Consider the following 19,308-nt stretch of genomic DNA (forward strand, 5'->3'; position numbering starts at 1 on the left):
TTACTTTATTATATAAGTTTTTATGTATACATGTAACTTATTTGTGGTTTCTAAACCTGTCGATTAAATTCTTAGACTAAAATTTTTGAATATCTTTATTAAACCTTTGCGTGTAGTCAGTTTTTTGTTTTTTTCAAACATACTATAAATGACAAATTAGCATAACTTACAGTGTCAGTCAAAATTTGTCTTTTTTTTTCTAAAATGTAGATCTGTTCTAGCCTTTTTGTGAAAGTACGTTACTGACTTTTTTATAGATTTTCTGTAGAATGATATATCGGGTGATTAAATTTCTGCTCTAGTTGGCCGTGATTCTTCTAGAGCAGCAATTTAAAAAATCAACCGGTATAATTTCCTTGAATTACATTTTAGTTATTTTATAAGTTCTAAAATTAAGTAACAAGTTGTGTTTTACTTTTAGAGCACTAAAATTACAAACCAATTTGACGAATACTCGAATTTATGTTTTCTTGACTTTCCACCGCTTGTAGAATACAAAACTGCTGTTTTCCGTTTGAGTCTTCACTGATGTCCGTTAAAAATTGATTATACAGATAATTTCCTAAAGACAGATTACTTCGAAATTCTTAAAGTATATTTTAAGAAGAGTCACTGCGTTTGAACTAATTCAATACATTCTCATTAACCTGTCCACATTTTTTTCTAGACAATGCAAGGACTTTTTTAAACATCAATTTATCATCTTCTTTTTAAAAATGTAGTGAAACTTTTCATTCATTACTTATTTATGGGTTTCGGAAAGTGGTTTTCACCACTGTTTTCAACTTACAAAACTCTATAAATCGTAAGGAAAACATTGTCGACTTTTTGTCTTGGAAATGAGATACAGTAAAAGTAGGTTGTGTGGAAAAAGCCTCGCAGATGAGAGGTCAGCGGATCTATGTCGAGCCGCAGCTTTTTTTATCGATCAAATCAGGAACGGTTGCACCTGCACCTGATTGATCTAATTGTTCTTGTTAAAATGATAATGACGCCATAACAAAATTTTGTTACGGAAAACTTAGTTGAAATATAAGTATTAGAAACAGTTAAAAAAAAATCGCAAAATTAAATTTTAAAATATCGGTGATTTGGTTTTAATCAAAAATATCAACGTGTTATTTGTGCATATCTGTGGATAAATGAACTGACTTAAAATTATTGCATTGTCATAACGTTACATAATTTCTAATTTTTTAATAAAAATAGCGCTCCTAGTTAGCAGCCACCCCTACGCAGTGTTTAAAAGCCCTATTGCTTTTCATTATTAAAGTAATTATAAATTGTTGTAAAGTGAACAGGGGAACACAATTAGCAGTAAATTAGTTTATAATTTCTGCACTCGTTCGTTCGTTAAACTAAAACTTGGTTAAAATGAAACATTCAACTAAATAACAAGCCGGAAAAACCAAGAATGAAAATAAAACGGATCCGTGACCCGACCTAGGCCAAGCAGTGCCCGCAAAAACTCATAACTTAATTAAAAAACGCATCGCAGGTGGCTCAGAGAGAGGCGATAATAAAGGGAGTTCGTCGAGGCGCCCTAAAGGTTACCGTAACACCGCGACGTACGTAAGTAACACATTGTTACAGATGTTTTGTAGTAGAATAATTATATGTACTTTTTAACTAGCATAAAGACCGATTTGATACCATCGACTTTGTGTTTCATGTACCGTGAGGAGTTCTATGTTGATTCTTGAGTTTGTCTAGTAATAATTAAACTTAGTTTGTTGTTTATCTTATCAGGCTCGAGACTCATAATATATTGTCCGAAGAATTATGTATTGTGATGAAGTTTTCGTAGAACTGACTGTTCACTGTGAAGGTTTCATTTTAAGTTAACGTGAACAATAGCGAGACTAGAAAGGTTTCTATAAAACTAGTATGTTTAAAAGCAAATATAATCATTTTAAATATACATTTATGATATGCGTAATTAATGGGTAGGTAGTGCTTTGTTAAACATGCAAATTAACAAAAATCACTGTTTTGTTTGACATCTGGGAATATTTTTTACAGTGTGATTCCTGTCCATTTTTTTTTTTTAATAACGTTTTTATTTTTCTCTTTTTAATTCTTAACACGGATAAAGAATACATTATAAATATTTGATCTATGATAATACAATCAAATAGTACGAGGGTTAGCCAAAAAGTAACTTACTTTCGAGTATGTCTGTTATATTTAATTATTATAATTGGCTGAATGCATGAAATTGTTTTAAATGATTATTACAGAAAAGCAGTCGACTTCTATGGACAGAAGGAATAAATCTTCGCCCGTTTCTCCGATAAATGCCATAACAGAATTAGAAAATGTAGAAACACACATTTAAATATTTTTACTACATTATTATTTTCTATATGTACAACCATTTTCACAAAGAATGGAGTAAAGAAATAAAATGTTTAAATAACTTTATTTTTTACATTTGAATGCAACTTATAAAATTGTATTACACTTTCAAAACGAGACGTCTAGTTTCATTTAAAAACTAATTTATCAAAGTTATAACTCGAGCGTATCTCAACTAGAACAGACTGTATACGGCGAGCTGATAAATCATAAGTGATCTAACCACGAACTAATTAACACCTCATTAGTTTATGATTAGACTGTTTTAGATTTAATTGTGATGCACACTAAATAAACATTTAGATCATTTATTTTAAAGATTATTTTTAACAAACTTAAAAAAAAAACGTACAGCAAGCAATCAGTAAAAAACACATTATTAAATTCCTTTAACTTTGTGAATTTATAACAATATCACATTAAAATATAACAAAATACTGTTTTTTTTTCGTCTAATAAAATACATATAGACAGATGAGCAAATTTACATTGTTCTTTCTATGAAGTATGAAACAGCTAGAAAACTTGACAATGACGATTGATTAACATTGTTTTAATAGCAATTTGATAACGTTCTGAGTTCTTAAAACAAATATTTAACGAACAAAAACTTTTTCATTTCCGTACGGAGCAATTTTCATTATTTTCCGGCAAATTTAAACATAAATATAAAAATTGTTATTCTATAACCTGGGCAATCAAGCATCCATAACAAAACAAAAAACTTCTCGGGGTACTTATCAACAATGAAGTGAGTAATGAAACACTGCACATACTAGGTATCACGTCAAAAGCTGAAATGTTTTTGTTTCAGTGATTTCCATGTACCAATTATTTCCACGTAATATTTGTTTTTCACTTTGAAAGACACCAATTTTGTTCCGACTGACAGACGGTCTTGACATCTCCACTGTATTTTATACGTGAATCTTTTTGTTTACCGTAAACGTGGATATTTTAGATGCAATAACATTTACAGAGATCGGTATACCCCCATATATAGAATAAGTGTAACTTGATTTGATATTGTTTGATTACATAAAATTAGTATTATTTTATATTAATATTTACCATAATGTCGTAAATCCATTTTAACTGTTCGTCCAGCTCTTTACATATTTTTTCTTTGTTTCTTTCTACTGAAGCTTTGATCATTTTTTTCGACTGTTGGTTTTCTGTTTTTTTTTTTTGTTTCCCCCAGCTTCTAAACAGCCAATGAGATATTTATGACTCAATAAAAGGTGATTTTTTGCTGTTGTTATATCTATTGTTAATTTTGTTTCTGTATTTGTATCGCTTCTAATTTAATTTTTGTCTTTTTAAAGAGGAGTCGTTACGATTGGTTCTTATGGTATGAAATTTTAAATGTAACCTGTCCACAAATTTCTCTATAGAATGCGAGGACAATTTTTTAAACAGTTTATTATCGTATATTTATTAATAGTCTTGCTTGTTGAAATTTTTGCATCACGTATTTTTAAAAAGTCAGTATTTCTATTTCAGTTATTAATGGAAATTTTGGAAGGCGGTTTTCACCACTGTTTGCAACTCACAAAACTTTGGAAATCGTACCAGATATATTTTCGACTTTATTTGTTCGAACTGAGATATATAAAAACAAACTGTGTAACGTTCCTAATAAAAAAAAGTCGACCATATATCTATCTGATACGATTTCTGGGGTTTTGTAAACTGAAAATAGTGTTGAAAACCGTATTACTAAATTTCATTAAATAATGGAGATATTGATTTTTAAAAATATATTATGCAAAAATTTCACTAAAATTAACAAAAAAAAAAGGATAAAGCAAGTTATGGACAACTTCTATTTCAAATTTCTCAGCTAGAACTAGTTAATAATGGATATATTTCATTCTGAAAATGTACCAAAAATTTAATGTAGAAAAGGTAGCGACCGGACTTAAGCAAGAAACGGAAAAATTATATATTTAGGTATGACACATTTTCTCTTCAGTTCTTTTCATTGTTCTAGTTCTAGTACTAGTATTATATTTATTCCTCCTCATTATTTGATTTTTATTTTCTGACCGTAAGCTAAGGAAGTATTGTAATAGGGTTCAACGTGTTACCGACTACTTTCATGTTTTTTCGACATTTCATGAATACGAAAAATAGGTTTCCCGTTTCCGTCTGTCTGTCGTCTGTCGTCTGTGCCGATTTTTATTAGATAGATAATCTCCCAAACGGCTGGACAATATTTAATAACGTTTAAATTTTATAAAATAATGTATTCCTTTGTGTGTAGTTTATGAGTCCCCCATGATTTTGTTTATTATTATTGTAATTGTTATTGTTCAACTTTTCCTTTACTTCAGACACATCATACGAATTGGTCAAATCAAGAACAATTCACTCCATTTTTCTGGAAAATGTAAAATACAGTATTGTCGCAACCGGTCTATATTTAATAATAATAAAATAATAATTATTATAATAATATTAGCTACTCACTCAAAATAATATTAATGTAGTTAATTAATTAATCATCTCCTCTGTTTTGAACAGAAAATCAATCAAATTTCATTTTCTTTTAACACAAAGGCATCTTTATTCTACCGCCGCTGATGTTGGTTATCTGTACGTGCTTAATAGTCGAATTCTTACGAAGTATAAAGCTAAACCGTGGAAGATGCATGTACTGAGAATACATTTTTTCCCGTGGTCATCTACTTTAAATAGGTATACTTATTTCATATATGTTAGAAGAAAGATATCTCTCTTCTGTTAATTTATGGCTAAAGAAGCGTGCTATCCGATGGCGCAGATAATACCCCAGCAGCTTCTCGGCTGCACATAACATTAAAAAAAAATTGGTCGAAAATTATTTCGACAGAATTTCCCTCGCCACTGAAATACAATAAAACAATTTTTTTTTATAAGAACTCTTATAATTAAAAAAAAAGATATGTATGTAACGTTAAAGTACGTAACTGTAAAAAATCGTGCTGGGTGTACGTTCCAAATGAGTTTTCTTTTAACAAAATTTTGTGATGACATCAACAACATTTTTGCAAAGACACGTAGGTATATCACTTTGAATAGGTGCAGAGTAATACTAATGATAACAGTATTGAATTCCCAAATTTTCGGGAAAACCGAGTGAGCCATTCCCCATTTTAATCATAGAAATAAATTGACTCTTTTATTAATTTTTATAAGTCACCCTGTATAAGAAATTTAAAAACTTTTGATGCAATGATAAATCACAAGTATAATCATCATATTTTGTACATTTTGGGTAGGATTTATTCGTCAAAATTTTTTGATGACGTCATCAATTTTTGGGAAGGGATAAACGAATAAATTTTGCTTAACGATAACCTTAAAATATTTAGAAGATTTCAGGGTATTCTGTTTTGCAGTTTCAAAGTTATATTGCAAAATATTGTTATTCAGTTTTGAATTTTTTGAAAAAATTCTGGGTGGGATGAAAATTCGACACGGATGCACAGTGCTGGAGTATCTTATTTTATGAAATTAAAAAAACCTTTTTATTATAAATTTTGGAGATGATGTCATCCTGTTGGTGATGGGGACGATTAGCCAAATTTTTGTTAATATTTAACCATTTACATGATATTCTTAATATATGTATGTACTTACAGGGTGTTATTGAAATGTACGTACAACAAAATTGACAGTTCTTCGCGAAGTCCAAGAAATCTGAAAAACTTATTTTGTGTTATCAAAATTATAGGGAGAAAAATGAACCCTTATCCAACCTTTTTAGACGCTACTGAAAGATAAATAGGTAAAATTAATTTATTTTAGTAAATCCTAGCAACTGTAACAATAAAATTTTTGTCAAGACTAAATGTTGCTATAGAAACGAGAGACGATTTTTTTATCAGAGGCGTACAACGAATTTGGACATAAATTTTAATATTTTTTTTATCTCTAAAAGGAGAACTCTTTTACCTAAACTTTTTTTAACTTTTAACACCCATACTTCGAGACCAATTACCGATTTTATTTTGTACGTACCTTTCAATAACACGCTGCATATACAAAATTTGACGACAATCGCTCCAGTAGTTTCGGAGATTATTTGCACCAATAAAAATGGATACAGAGAGACAGGCAGACAGACAGACAGATAGACGGAAACGGAAGACCACTATTTTCGCACTCCAGAGATCATGAGACATGGAGAAAATATGAAAGTGGCAATTCGGCCGATGGACTGGATGACTTAGCTTACTCTCGGGAAGCTATAATAACAAAATTCACAATATCAAATGTTATTATCATTTTTCGAAAAACTTTATATGTTACATCAACTCTACTTCAGGGACTTGGGAAATTCTGTCTAAATAACCCTAGGTTTCAGTCATACCTCTAAGGATATTGTGTAGAACTTATATAAAATAATCTCAAAGTTTCGTTAACTGTGAAGCTCACGTGAAACTGTGAAGGGTATGATATGCTCCATTATGTGTGGTTTATTAATGTGCCTCATTTTTAACCGTATGCAAAACATTTTTTTTTAATAGAAATTTTACAGTTTTGTTTTAGAGTCTACATGACGGAGTTTTTTGAAATTTTGAAAAAACATTAACATTTAATTTATGACTACTGCACAGTGATTAAATTTTAATTGTTCATCCCTTCTAGAAAGCTAATGACGTCATCTTAAACATTTATTTAATAAATATCTATAAAAACATTCCTGCAGAAGCAATGTTGTTTGTGCTTTGGAAACGTTTTTTAATTGCGTTTATAAGGAGGTCTCAAAAAATTAGTTCATTAACTGAAAAATGGCTTATCTAATTTTCTTCAAATTCTACATTGAGGCGGATGGGATAATAAGGTGAAATTTGTGGCACCCACCTCTCCGAATATAAACACTGTTTACGATTATACACTTATGTTAACCATGCTCCTAGTTTTGGAAGTATCTCCAAGCAGTGGCGGAGCAATTTGGTTTATTATCTGACATAAGGATGAAACGAACTTAAACTTATGAAAACTAAGTATTTTTCCAAGATTGTTTACTTCCTTTCCGTAATTTACAAAGTTTGGAACTCACCATATTGAGTTTATTAAAAAATAAATAAATAAATAAATAAATAAATAACTGGCATGTACCTACGCCTACGGAGTACCGGTAAAACGATAGGGTTTTCTGCTCGCACGTATGCACAGTCGACAGACTTATCGTAAACGGTGTTGGAGGTGTCCCAAAACCGTACCATTGCAAGCAAGCTCCCCTAACTATATGTATCTACTTAGGTATCAATTTATTTATTTTCTCCATGAAAAATTTTATTCAGTAAATATGTGAATAATGTAATATACAGAATTAAAAATTATCTATAGACGGAATACAGTATGGTATTGGTCAAAGCAAGTTAAGAATCTCTACCCGAAGTAAAGACTTGGATGGGTGACCAACTAGGCTTGGAACGCCTGTCCGCCTGTACTGCTCAGTGTATGTCCCCCCTCCCCTAGACGTTGAAGGGCAAACTGGAAACGAATTATGAATGTATGTGTAATTTATACAAGAAACTGGGCCTTTTTAAGAGCTGTTTTACACGTCACAGAATTAGTCCGAAAGTTACTACCAAAATTATTTATGCTAGAAATTTTGTAAGAACAATAATATTTTGATAAGAAAATTGCCCAAGACATTGCGCAGACATTTAAAACATGTCTTTTTGTATGCGTTTTGAACAGAATATGCAATTTTTTTTCAAAATTTCTAACAAAAATTTTGGTAGTAATTTTCGTAACAATTTTTTGAGTAATTCTGTGACATGTAAACCACCCCTAACGATGGCAGCATCTCAGAAAATTGTTAAATAATTATTTATTTAAAAATATGCTTTGTTGTTAAATTTTACTGAATTTGCTGATTTTAATTTTTACGACGATGCCCAAAATTATATTTAGTAGCCTATTTTATGTTACAATTTTTTTCCAAGAGCTTGAATCATCCTGGTTAACAATCAACCTCAATTTTTGTTTTAACATAAGAATTAAATATAAGTAAAATTGCAAAACAAAAATTTTACAGTTTATTTAAGAAACTTGTTTTTTAATAACCCTCTTTAAGAAATTGTTGACATCACTTCTCAAAAAATTATTATTATAGATGTTTACTCGAAATGTGTTTTTAATTAAGTATCGCTGGTATTTTTAATATAGTTTTAGTTTTTAGGTATGTCCAAAAATAATAATGTTCATTTAATTTGCTCTATTTTCTTATCAGGTTATTTAAATTCTCAAATTTGAAAATAAGTATTATTTTGTCTATCTTTTAGACGTTGTGGCCTCTGTTTTTGACTGAAATGACGTCATATAAATTGTTACTACACGTATGTCGCTTAAAATATGTTTGTGATATATTCACGTGATTAAAAATTCCTTTACACCGGTCTCCCAAACTTCGCGCCCACATTTCACATAAACACATTTAAATTTAATTTGAATAAAACATCTGAGGAACACGAAATTCGTTAACTTACTCACCAATTCCAGCAAAATTCTTCGCCTCGAAACCACCGGGGTAATTTCAACCCTCATTTCTTCTCCCATCTCGAAGCTAGAGCAGCGGCGTTTCCTGCAAGTTAAACAAGGAGAACTATAACAAACGTGTCGCCGAGGGACCCCAAGTAATATCTCAGGGCGAATTCTATGCTTATAATTAAAACTTTGCAAATTCCGTTGATGTACTTGATGAAAATGAGAGAAAATTGAATCCATAAATAATGCATGCGGTAGAGCTCTGTAAGACCGACACGTTTCATGGACGGAAAGATAAAAGCGATTGCGCTAGCCTCCAAATGGAAAATAATGGAGGATTGGATATTGGTCGGTAAATATAATTATTTATTAACAAACATCAAATTTTGTTGTGTAAACAGTAATTATGAAATACTTCATTCATGTGTAATGCCTTTTGATGTACCTTTTATATTTTAATAAGCGAGCTTACCCAATAAATAGCCAATTTTTCCAAAAGGCGATTTTTGCCTTTTAAACCCGGCGTTTGTTAGAAAACCAAATTCATCCAACCCTCCAGAATCAACCCTTTTTCTCATCATTAAATTCAGTCTTAATTCACCATCGCTCCTTTGATTCTTGGAATATTAAACGCGCGATCTACATATAAAAAGCGCAGCGATATCAACCTGCTACCAGTTCACACGGTGACCACCCTTAAAATTAAAATACTTCCCCATCCTACCTCCTTGCTCGAGAGGGATCGAGCTACATTTGCACCTATTCGAGCTGTGGGCTAGAGAGGGATCATTGCAGGAGACAAGACGAACCGGTTAGATAAGTTTCTAAGATTTCTTCAGATTTTATTCTATTAATTTAGTTTCAAAATGAACTTCGATTCGAACAAACCAAAATTTCGGTGCGGTGAAAAATCGGATAACGTGTCGGTGGTGTATTTGTTTGGATAATTAGTTTGCGGTTTTTACCGAAGTGGATGCAAATTGCTATATTATTGGATTAGGTTTATTTAATATTTTTCCTATTTTATTTAGCAAACGGGATTAACTCTTACGTCCAGCTTTAAACAGTGAAAAATACACAAAAAAGCACAATGTGAGTAGATACAACTATTTATTTTGCATGCTTTTGAAATTACGATGAAATTTTTTTTGTACTACGTGTTAAGGTTTAATATTCTTGTTGTCGTAAAATTAATTTAAATCGAAGAAAAATAGGTTATTCTCTAGATTATTTATTTTGTCTACTAAAATTATGTTTTAGAAATTTAAATTTTAATGAATGATTTATATTTTTATTCAAGTGTAGTGTCTTGTGAAACTCAAGTGATGGTTGTGGTTTGTAGATTTAAATAATCTTCAATGTGAAAGTAATGAATTGTTCAAATATATTTTCATAATAATAGTTCAAGTTTTCAACGGCTGACAGACAAAAAGGGTAAATAACGTTTAAACGGGTTATATAAAATACGAACACTAATTCGATTATTTAAATTCTTATAAATTGTTTCTTAAACGTGATTATAATAATACACAACCAAATATCGTCTTGTATTCCACATTCGCGATTGGTATATACAGGGTGTTTAATCTCAACTGATTAGTAAAGTTACTTCCAACTGCCACTGTGGGAAAAATAAATTTGAAGAATGGGGGATTTGTCAAAAAATTTGATTGACCACTGGAGCATGGAACAGCTGCATTGTGTTCGCGAGTGTACATACTACCACAAAACTGATTGTCGAGTACAAAGTAATGTCCAAGAGGGTTGTGATATTATATCTAAAATTGCATCAACCAAATGTGGCAAAAAATTTAACTATTCATGTCGAAGTAATAAAGTCCTATCAATATATTTTTTAATTATAAATTGTATTTTATATTATTATTAGGTTCAAAATAATTTGTAGTTTAGTCATTCTTAACCGTAGATAATATCTAGGTGAGTAGGTATGTCTACGCTAAATGCAGGTTATAACTTAATTACTTTATTGATCGATTATTTTCAGCTAAATTTATCTGTTAGAAACCAGCAATTTAATTTTCAAGAGCAACTGAATTGTAAATTTTGCTTAGAAGTGGTGTTACTTGAAAATATAAAATTGTAAAAACCGCGCTTAAATTTTGCCCGTTTTTCTCGATTTTTTCACAAAGCAAAAAAATTAATGCTTTTTATTAGCTGAAAAATCATTTCTAATGACGTTCCAAACAAATGCTAGTGTCAGGACGTGTTGAAATCTTTATTTCGTGACGAGTGTTCACCGCTTCCCATCTTGACCGAGCATTAAGAGGGGAAGTTTTCGATGGAAGCATAATGGAGTAGATTTAATTGTTAATCAATCAGCTGGAATGATCGATTGGGGAGCAACAGTAGCAGTAGCAGCAATCCGTCTATAATTGGTGATGTTTGTCGTCTGTTTGGATAAACTATCCAAGTGCAAATGTCTGCACTGAGTGTTGTTGATGCTGAAGTCGGACATGTTCATTATTGATCAGTAGCGTTGACTGTGCCTTATCCTCCGTCGCGACGGTTACGATGTGGCGTCCATTTTGTACAAGTACACCTTTTCGGCTCATCGACGCGTGAACTACATACGAATTTACTTTAATAATTTTTTATCTTGATGGCCGAGATGTGAACGTTTGACACGAATCAAGGGACGGCGGCTGTTTTTGAAAGTAAATTGTCCCATTCAGTACTTTTTTACTGATAACATTGTGGAGATCGCCAACCCCTATTGTTTTAATATCTTATTTTCGGCCTCATTATAAAAGAGGATAAAAATTAATGTTAAAAATAAATGCTTTTTTCTGAATTTCTCTAAAAGGAAAACACGGAATGAAGATAAAAACCCTCGAAGTAATAAAAAGAAAAACGGAGATAATAAATTACTATTTATTGACTAATGAGTTCCCTTTACAAACATTTTCTTTTTTAAATTTGGATAATTGCTTGGTGTTTTCGTTTTTGATAGCTGTTGTTTAAAAGTAATGTAATTTTAATTTCGACCCTAATTTTCTTTATGAAATGGAATGTTAATTTTGCTCATCGTAATTTATGTACACAATGATAATTTACTTCAGCAAATAAAACATAACTGCTGAAAAAATGTCGAGAATTAAAAACAAAATTGTGTTTACGCAACTTCTCGCCGCTAAAAAAATGTCAATGTTTTTTTAAGTGCCTACTTTAAATGAGTGATTATCACATACGCAAGAAAATTTTTAAACGTTGTTTAAAAAAAATTCAACAAACCCGCTTGGTTTTCAGTTGCGGGCTCTTCAAACCTTTGTTTCATTTGTTTTCTACTAATATTCATTGCTTTCGTGGTTCAAGCGAACGTGTTTTACTTATTTTCTTTTAAGTATAATTTAAGACAAATGAAAGTGCACTTATAGCGCATTGTAACTCATTACATTATACACATATTTACGGTGTGTTCTGCAGGATATGTTTTTGTGGATTTGTTTTAGATGACTTCAAAAAGTAACCAAGAGTTACCTATAGTTTGTCTAAATAGTTGTCTGAAGAACCATAACGAAATAAGGTAATTATCATTTCAGATTTTGTGACCTCTTCACTGATCCATGTGCAGAGTTTTACCAATTCTTTATGCATGTAGTTTTTAAAATCAATCGTGAAATTTGATTTTCAACATCTATTTTGTACCATAAGCCGAAAGTATAAAAATAAGAGTTAAAATCAAAGTTATAGGATTTGTAGTTCGGATAATTTCTTGCTAATAAATTTAATGATTAATAATAATCAATAATAATTCATGAACCTAAAACCTTTGAGAAGATTATTGAATGATCATGTTCCTCCACTATTTTTATAAAATCTTAGATTATTATTATTTACTTTTTATAACAATCTGAATTTTCATTTGGTGTTTTGTGAACTGTTACTACATAAGAATAATGCATCATAATAGTGTTTCTCGAAAACGTTATTTTATAACTTGTAATTTTTTGTCATAAGTTGCAATTAGAAAAGAATGATCCTTCCTGAGATCAGGAAACGTTACTAACATTTAAACAATAAATCTTCATAATTTCCGGTGAAAGAAGATTTGAAATAGTTAATTGTGACGTAACTATGTCAATCTTTCTTACTTTTTATGTTGTGTAAAAGCTGTATACAATGAGACCAGTTTTCACTTTTTTCCAAATAATGAAAAAGATCGTATACAGTACAATTCGTGTATCTACTAAAAATACAAAGATATTTGCTCCCATGAGCATTTAAGGCATTGTGCATATGGTAAACGGAATTTATTAGATTAACTGTGAAGTGGCGTGTGATCGAAAATCAAATGAATTAGATTTGGCTTTGTCTGTCAAGATTTGTGTGGTACTACTGTCCTCAGTTTCGCTTATATTAGTGTCAACATAATTTTTATCTAATCAGTTTTGTCACTAGGTGCTGACATAATATGAATAACATGGATCTCTGCTGCACGTGTTTAATTTTTGATACTGACATGCAACAGATTTGTCAGCTCCCAGAATGATGTAATATGTCAGTTGTTCAGTAGTACTACCTATATAACTGGTTTTACAGCTGACTCTAATTCGTTTAATTTTCGCACACATGGTAGAAGAAGAAAAATCTTCGTATTCTTATTCTTCTATAAAGACTTAATAGTATTTTTTCCTGAAGATAGATATTTGAGTTTTAATTTCTGCAGTGGCAAAATTCTTCTCTGCTTTATGAACTGCAGGGAAGTTAAGATAATTAATACATCATAAAATACAACTACAGGTGTATTAATGTTAATAGATAGGTATACTTATTCCAATAACCACTGTTGACTCAAACACAGATTGTCCTAGAGTATCAGAAAATGTAGGTAAGCTATTACTAATTTAATCTATAATTTAAACTGCTTTGTTGACTACTTTTTTTAACATCCTGTGTAAACTTTTTCCAAAAAAAACAAAATATATTATTAAATCGTAACTAAAATTGCCCTTTCTTCACGAGCTTTACTCATCAAAATTTTGAGATGACGTCATCAACTTTTTGGAGGAGTTCGGTAGAGAAGTACACACAAGTTTCAGAGTATCAGTCCAGCAGACAGATGACAGATAGACGAAACCCAGAAACCGGCATTTTCGTATTGTTCAAGCTGTAAAACATCGAGAAAACATGAAATCATAGTTGGAAAATAATGGACCGCAATTTTTTCTGCTGACAATAATAATTATTGATAGATTAATCTCCCAAAATGAACAGGAATACTAATCGGGTAGCAGACTATTTTAAATACGATAATAGTAACAATAACATAAATAATTATTACATATTATACATATTAATAATATATCTATCTATAGCTAAAGGATAGAATTAATAATGAAATACTGAAGAGATGTGGGTTGCAGGTTGCGGCTATCGTGTATGTTGGTAGTAAAAAAATGTTGACCCGCAAAGCAAAATATTCTCGTTACGTTATCCTGCGCTTTAATAAAAAATTTATCTGGTCAACTTGTTCGACATAAACGCCCCCTAAACGCCCTATAAAAAATGCTGTAAGCCTCGCCGATACGTCCATATCGCCTTTCAAAATCCTTGATGGAACGCAATAATATTCCCGTAGCCATGCACATGACGTGCCCGACACTAACAGGGCCATCATCAGTTTTTATTTTTTGTCGGCTTTTGTAAAGCAACCTCGATGTACATAAATCATAAATTTCGGGCCTGGATGACAGTGGAAAACATTATTGGTATGTTAACACTTACCTGGACAAATTTTTAAACACCATATTTTTTATATTGAACGGAACGTGTAGGCGCATATAGGTATATAAAACTGATAATCCTGAAGTTTATAGAACGTTACCACTGTTACATGGTCCTGCGAGTCGAATCCTGCGCGTACGATGACGTCGGAAAAAAGGTTTGACTGCTCAAATCAGCAGGACGAAAAAATGTCAAGGTCGGTTCGATTAATAATTTGTGAATGAGAGGTCGCGGTACAACGTGGTACAATGCATGAGCGCCACCCGGAGTTCAAAGAACTTCAAACCCGGACGATAATATGTTTTTATTTAAAAATATCGACGGCGCGAATAAAAATAGCACGTGCTTGCTAAAAAAATACTCTTAAAATTGCACAGACTGGTTATTTGCGGAAGCCCCGTTGGAAACGGAGCTTCCGGGAGCTTTCGCCAAAAGTTGCCTTTACGCTAAACCGTTCACTTGTGAACACTTTTGCTCGGTCAACAATTTAAAAACACCGGCGAAAATTCACTGCTTATTTCATCACCTCTCGTCATCCGATCTTTCCTTTAGATGGGTTGTTAAATTGCATGTTGTGCACTTCAGTGAGCTTTAACACTGTTATTTAATAGCCACTCCCACAACACATAGTAACGAATTATTTTGTGCAAAAATGCAGTTTTTTAAAGTCTTTCTTAAAAAAAAAAAAATATAAAATTGTAGGAAAACCATTTATTAGTGTTTTTTACTAATATTAAATAAAATGCTTGAAAAACGTCGCTCCTCTTTTGTAATAGCTAATTATTTATTCAGGCCTGTACACAGTCCAACATAGTCCTCAAGTAGCTGATTTTTTTTAAACAGCATCACAAATAAACACTTCAATGATGAAACCTAACTTTACTAACCAGCAACCTCTTAATTTTTTCTTATATTCACAAAAATTTGTATATTTTTTGGTATGACGTTGAGTAATTAAATTTTGCAAAATTCAAAGTCAGCTCTATAAAACAATTTAGAGGCTTTTCATTAATATTTCCATTGCTCTTTCTTCAATTTTGAAGAATTTTGAAGTTTACAAAAATATTAAACATAGTGTGCCTAATTACAAGTTTTGTACATTCGTTCAAAAGCTATATTCCATGTTTTTGTTAGGTTGAACTTATTTGGGATATGAATTTTTTGTAAAATAATTATTTGTTAAATTTATGCGTTATTAGTACAGCATTTAAAGCAATAAACAAACATCCTGACTCTAACATAAATACATAACAAAACTGGCATAATGTTGATTTTTGATACCATCGTCTAGTGACGAAGCACAATTTCGACTGAGATAAATATCGCTATTTTAATTTATTAACATGATCAAACAATTCACCCAAGACAATGTGTCTGACTCTAACTGCTTAGTGTTGTGGTTTTTGTTTTACAATATACATTTGTGTTATATATTATTACTAGAGCTGTGCTGTCGAAATTTATTTATCCCCACTATCCGTCCCATCAGGCCAGCAGTGCAGGCCGCTGCAGTCTTGCCTTCCTCGGTTCTCGCTTCTCATTGTGTATTATTTTTCATAATTCACATCAATCGTTTTATTGTCAACGAGACCGACACTTGAACATTATTAAAATTATTATTCTTATTATATCGTGGGTATGGATTTTAAAATCATCAACTGATTTTCAGTGAACATTATTTTTCGCGTAAATTTCTTCGCGATATGTAACATCGGCTGCGAGCCACTGGTCTGCCGTAGTAGGGGTCGATTCGAAGCGTTTAAATTTCGACCGCACAGCTCTAATTATTACATATCTAATAATACACCGAACACTTCCATAAACGTATATATTAAATCATGACACAGTTCATTCGCTCCACTGACGCCTAGAGGTTCAAATTTAATAGACCATGACGTATTAATATATTACAAAAATGTAATAAATTTGCTTTTGAAATACAAACGAAAACCATAATTCTGATTTAAATAGGTCAATGAAACGTTATTCAGGGGTTTATAAACTGTTTTATTAAAATGAAATGTGTAGAGTTACAAAAACTACTCTATTCATTTAAATTTCGTGGGCTCTATAAGATTAAGATTTGTGTCCTCAAGATTCAGGATATATGTAAGTATCATTGTCCAAAAACAGTCACAATTAATAAAATGTCTCCCAAGTGGCCGATTTAATTTTATAGCTTCTAATAATTTTCTTGTCATTTGGTGTGTATTTAAAATTAAAGATTTACCCTCGAGAAATGTACCTAGTTTTGGATTTTAAGGTTACAAAAAAGATTGAAATTAGCTTTGTTAACACCATACACAATTCGTATTGATACTGTGTTCAAACAGTACTAAATGGGTACTGAAGTCCAAAAACAAAAGAGTTATTTCCACGAGTTTTTCAATTATTAGAACAATTTTCATTTCAAAAATTCGTTGTGCTGTTAAAGCAATCATGAATGAAAGGATGAACGTTGATAACTGTAGCACTGAATGAATTCCTAACAAAATAATACTGATTAAAATAACAAAATCTTACAACCCATTGATAATTTGAATAAGATAGTGTTGGTAGCACTACTAATTACTGGATGAAAACCAAACTAGTTCACCCACTTTTAAAGATAGATAGCATGGATAAGTTCCCGTTTTGGAAAAAAAGCGTAACTATTCATGAGTAAATTGAAAACAAGTGAAGAGTATCAGAAAACAATGAGTGTTACTTTTTTTAAATTAAGTTACCCGTTACTGTTCTTACATTGAATCAACAATAATTTGTTGAGTATTGTCTATGAAACAAATTTTGTTTAGATGTGTACATCCAAAATTCTAAACCTAAATTTTAAGTAGCATCTCGATTTCTGTCTCGTGTTACATTCATTGTTTTCTCCCGACACCCTTCAAGTGACATCGATGATGACAGCCTGCAATGATACTAGTAACTATAATGTCAATGACCTCACACATTACCAAAAAGCATATTTACACAGTATAATGAATAAAGATAGAAGATCGGCGGTCTCTTTTTTCTTGCACACTTATCCACATTTACACTAGAGAAATGTTTGTAAGTGGAAATAAGCAATCTGTGCCTACTTATGTCTATAATGCATGTCTTGATCTGAAACAAATTTGACAAGGCTAACTTCAGTCGCAAAACTTTTTAGACACCTGTTGGTGATTTAATAAGAGTGTAGACGTATTTTTGTGAACATATAAAGTGACTTTACAAATCCAAACTCACTGATTAAAAAGAATTCGAGCTGTGCGGGATAAGTAGGGTACAGCAGGGTGTCGGTGATCCAGCATAAAGAAATCCGGAAAAATAGCACGTGGGCGATGTTTTTTCTAAGTAACGTTTGTATTAAAATAGTTTAAGTTAATTAAAAAGCACTTAACCTTTTTGCGAACGAAGTTAAAGCAGTCGCAATTAAATTGTCCCGGTCGTCTGAGAGCGCACGTGCAAAGTTAACAGAATTAATTTTCTTAATTCGCGAATTCCCAAACAAAAACATTTATTTGTATGCCACATAAACGGGGGACTAAAAACTCAAGTATTTTTGCATAAACACGACAAATTCCGCGAATTTGCATATACTGTAATAAAACCGTAGAGAAAGACAGCCTCCGTTGCCTAACTGATCCGGAAGACAAGGACAAAATCCTTGCCTGATAGACGAGGAGGGATGGCGAAAAAACATGTGTCAGACGAGGGAACATGTATGGTCCAAAGCCATAGGGATGAGTAACAGAGATGGAGGATTAGGGAATTTACATAAAAACATCGCTCGAGCGAGATGGCAGTGCTGGGGCGGCGGATGGGGGCGATACTCCCCGCCAAGTGCAGGCGCAAGAGAGAGAGTTTTGCATTAATGACCGACAAACAAAGAGGGTTTGTGGGAAAAGCGATGGAGCAAAGGGATCCTGATCTAGACAGAGAAGGAATTTCGACAGGACTTCATACAGCAAATCGCGAACAGGTTCACCTTTTTTACCGATTTATGACGATCGCAGGTATCAATTGACTCAGCTTTTTCATAAAGCTCAACAAACCACTTCTGGTTTCGGGTTAAACTCTACTTTTTATTAAACATCACTTTACAAAGAAGGGATAATTTCTCACCTCAAAGCAAACTGACATAGCGGGGAAACTGCCTTTACAGTATTGTTTGAAACGTGCTGTCTCTTGTCAATGATCTTATTCTGTTCTTGACACTTTTTTTGTTTAAATGAATGAAATTTCATAAGAACATTAAATTGTCATTACTTAAACACAATTGTCGTAATTAATTAATACGTTGTACAACGAAGAGTTCTCAGGAGCATCGTAGTTTAGAGCATAAATCAAAGGGGAAGGCCATAATAGATGTTAGTAACAAATGGGTAATGGGTGCATTTCATGCACGATATTTTTCCTGTGGTCACCCTGGGGTTTTTGCTTTACTCTTCCACTTTGACGCATTTAGAATTAACTCTTCTTTATTTAGGTATTATGTAAGAAAAAAATAGTTGAGGAAAGTGTTTCGCACGAAAAATCCATTGTAAAGTGGATGCAGATACTTATATACAGAGAAAGAAATTTGTAGACTCTAGAGAAAGAAAAAAGATTAACAAATAGATGTTAACAACATGTTTCATATGCAGAATTGCAGACCGTGTATAAAATATCGTAGATCAAGTTGGCTTTGGAAAATCTGTCACTGTATTTTTAATAAAAATTTGCCTCTCCTGATAG

The 19,308-nt window shown here is 31.8% G+C and overlaps 1 protein-coding gene across 2 annotated transcripts in view; it reads right to left on the reverse strand.

Moving 5' to 3' along the window:
• Nucleotides 1-8,867, reverse strand: part of LOC135134752 (homeobox protein prospero) — a 173,975-nt gene extending 165,108 nt beyond the window's left edge. For both annotated transcript variants that reach the window (XM_064063575.1, XM_064063574.1), the window contains exon 1: nt 8,851-8,867. The gene's annotated coding sequence lies outside the window, so the exon portion shown is untranslated. The remainder of the gene's footprint in view (nt 1-8,850) is intronic.
• Between the last annotated feature and the right edge of the window lie 10,441 nt (nt 8,868-19,308).

The sequence above is a fragment of the Zophobas morio genome, unplaced genomic scaffold (assembly GCF_036711695.1).
Source record: "Zophobas morio isolate AGI-343-1 ecotype UQ-CSIRO unplaced genomic scaffold, CSIRO_AGI_Zmor_V1 ptg000023l, whole genome shotgun sequence".
In the NCBI taxonomy this organism is placed as follows: Eukaryota; Metazoa; Arthropoda; class Insecta; order Coleoptera; family Tenebrionidae; genus Zophobas; species Zophobas morio.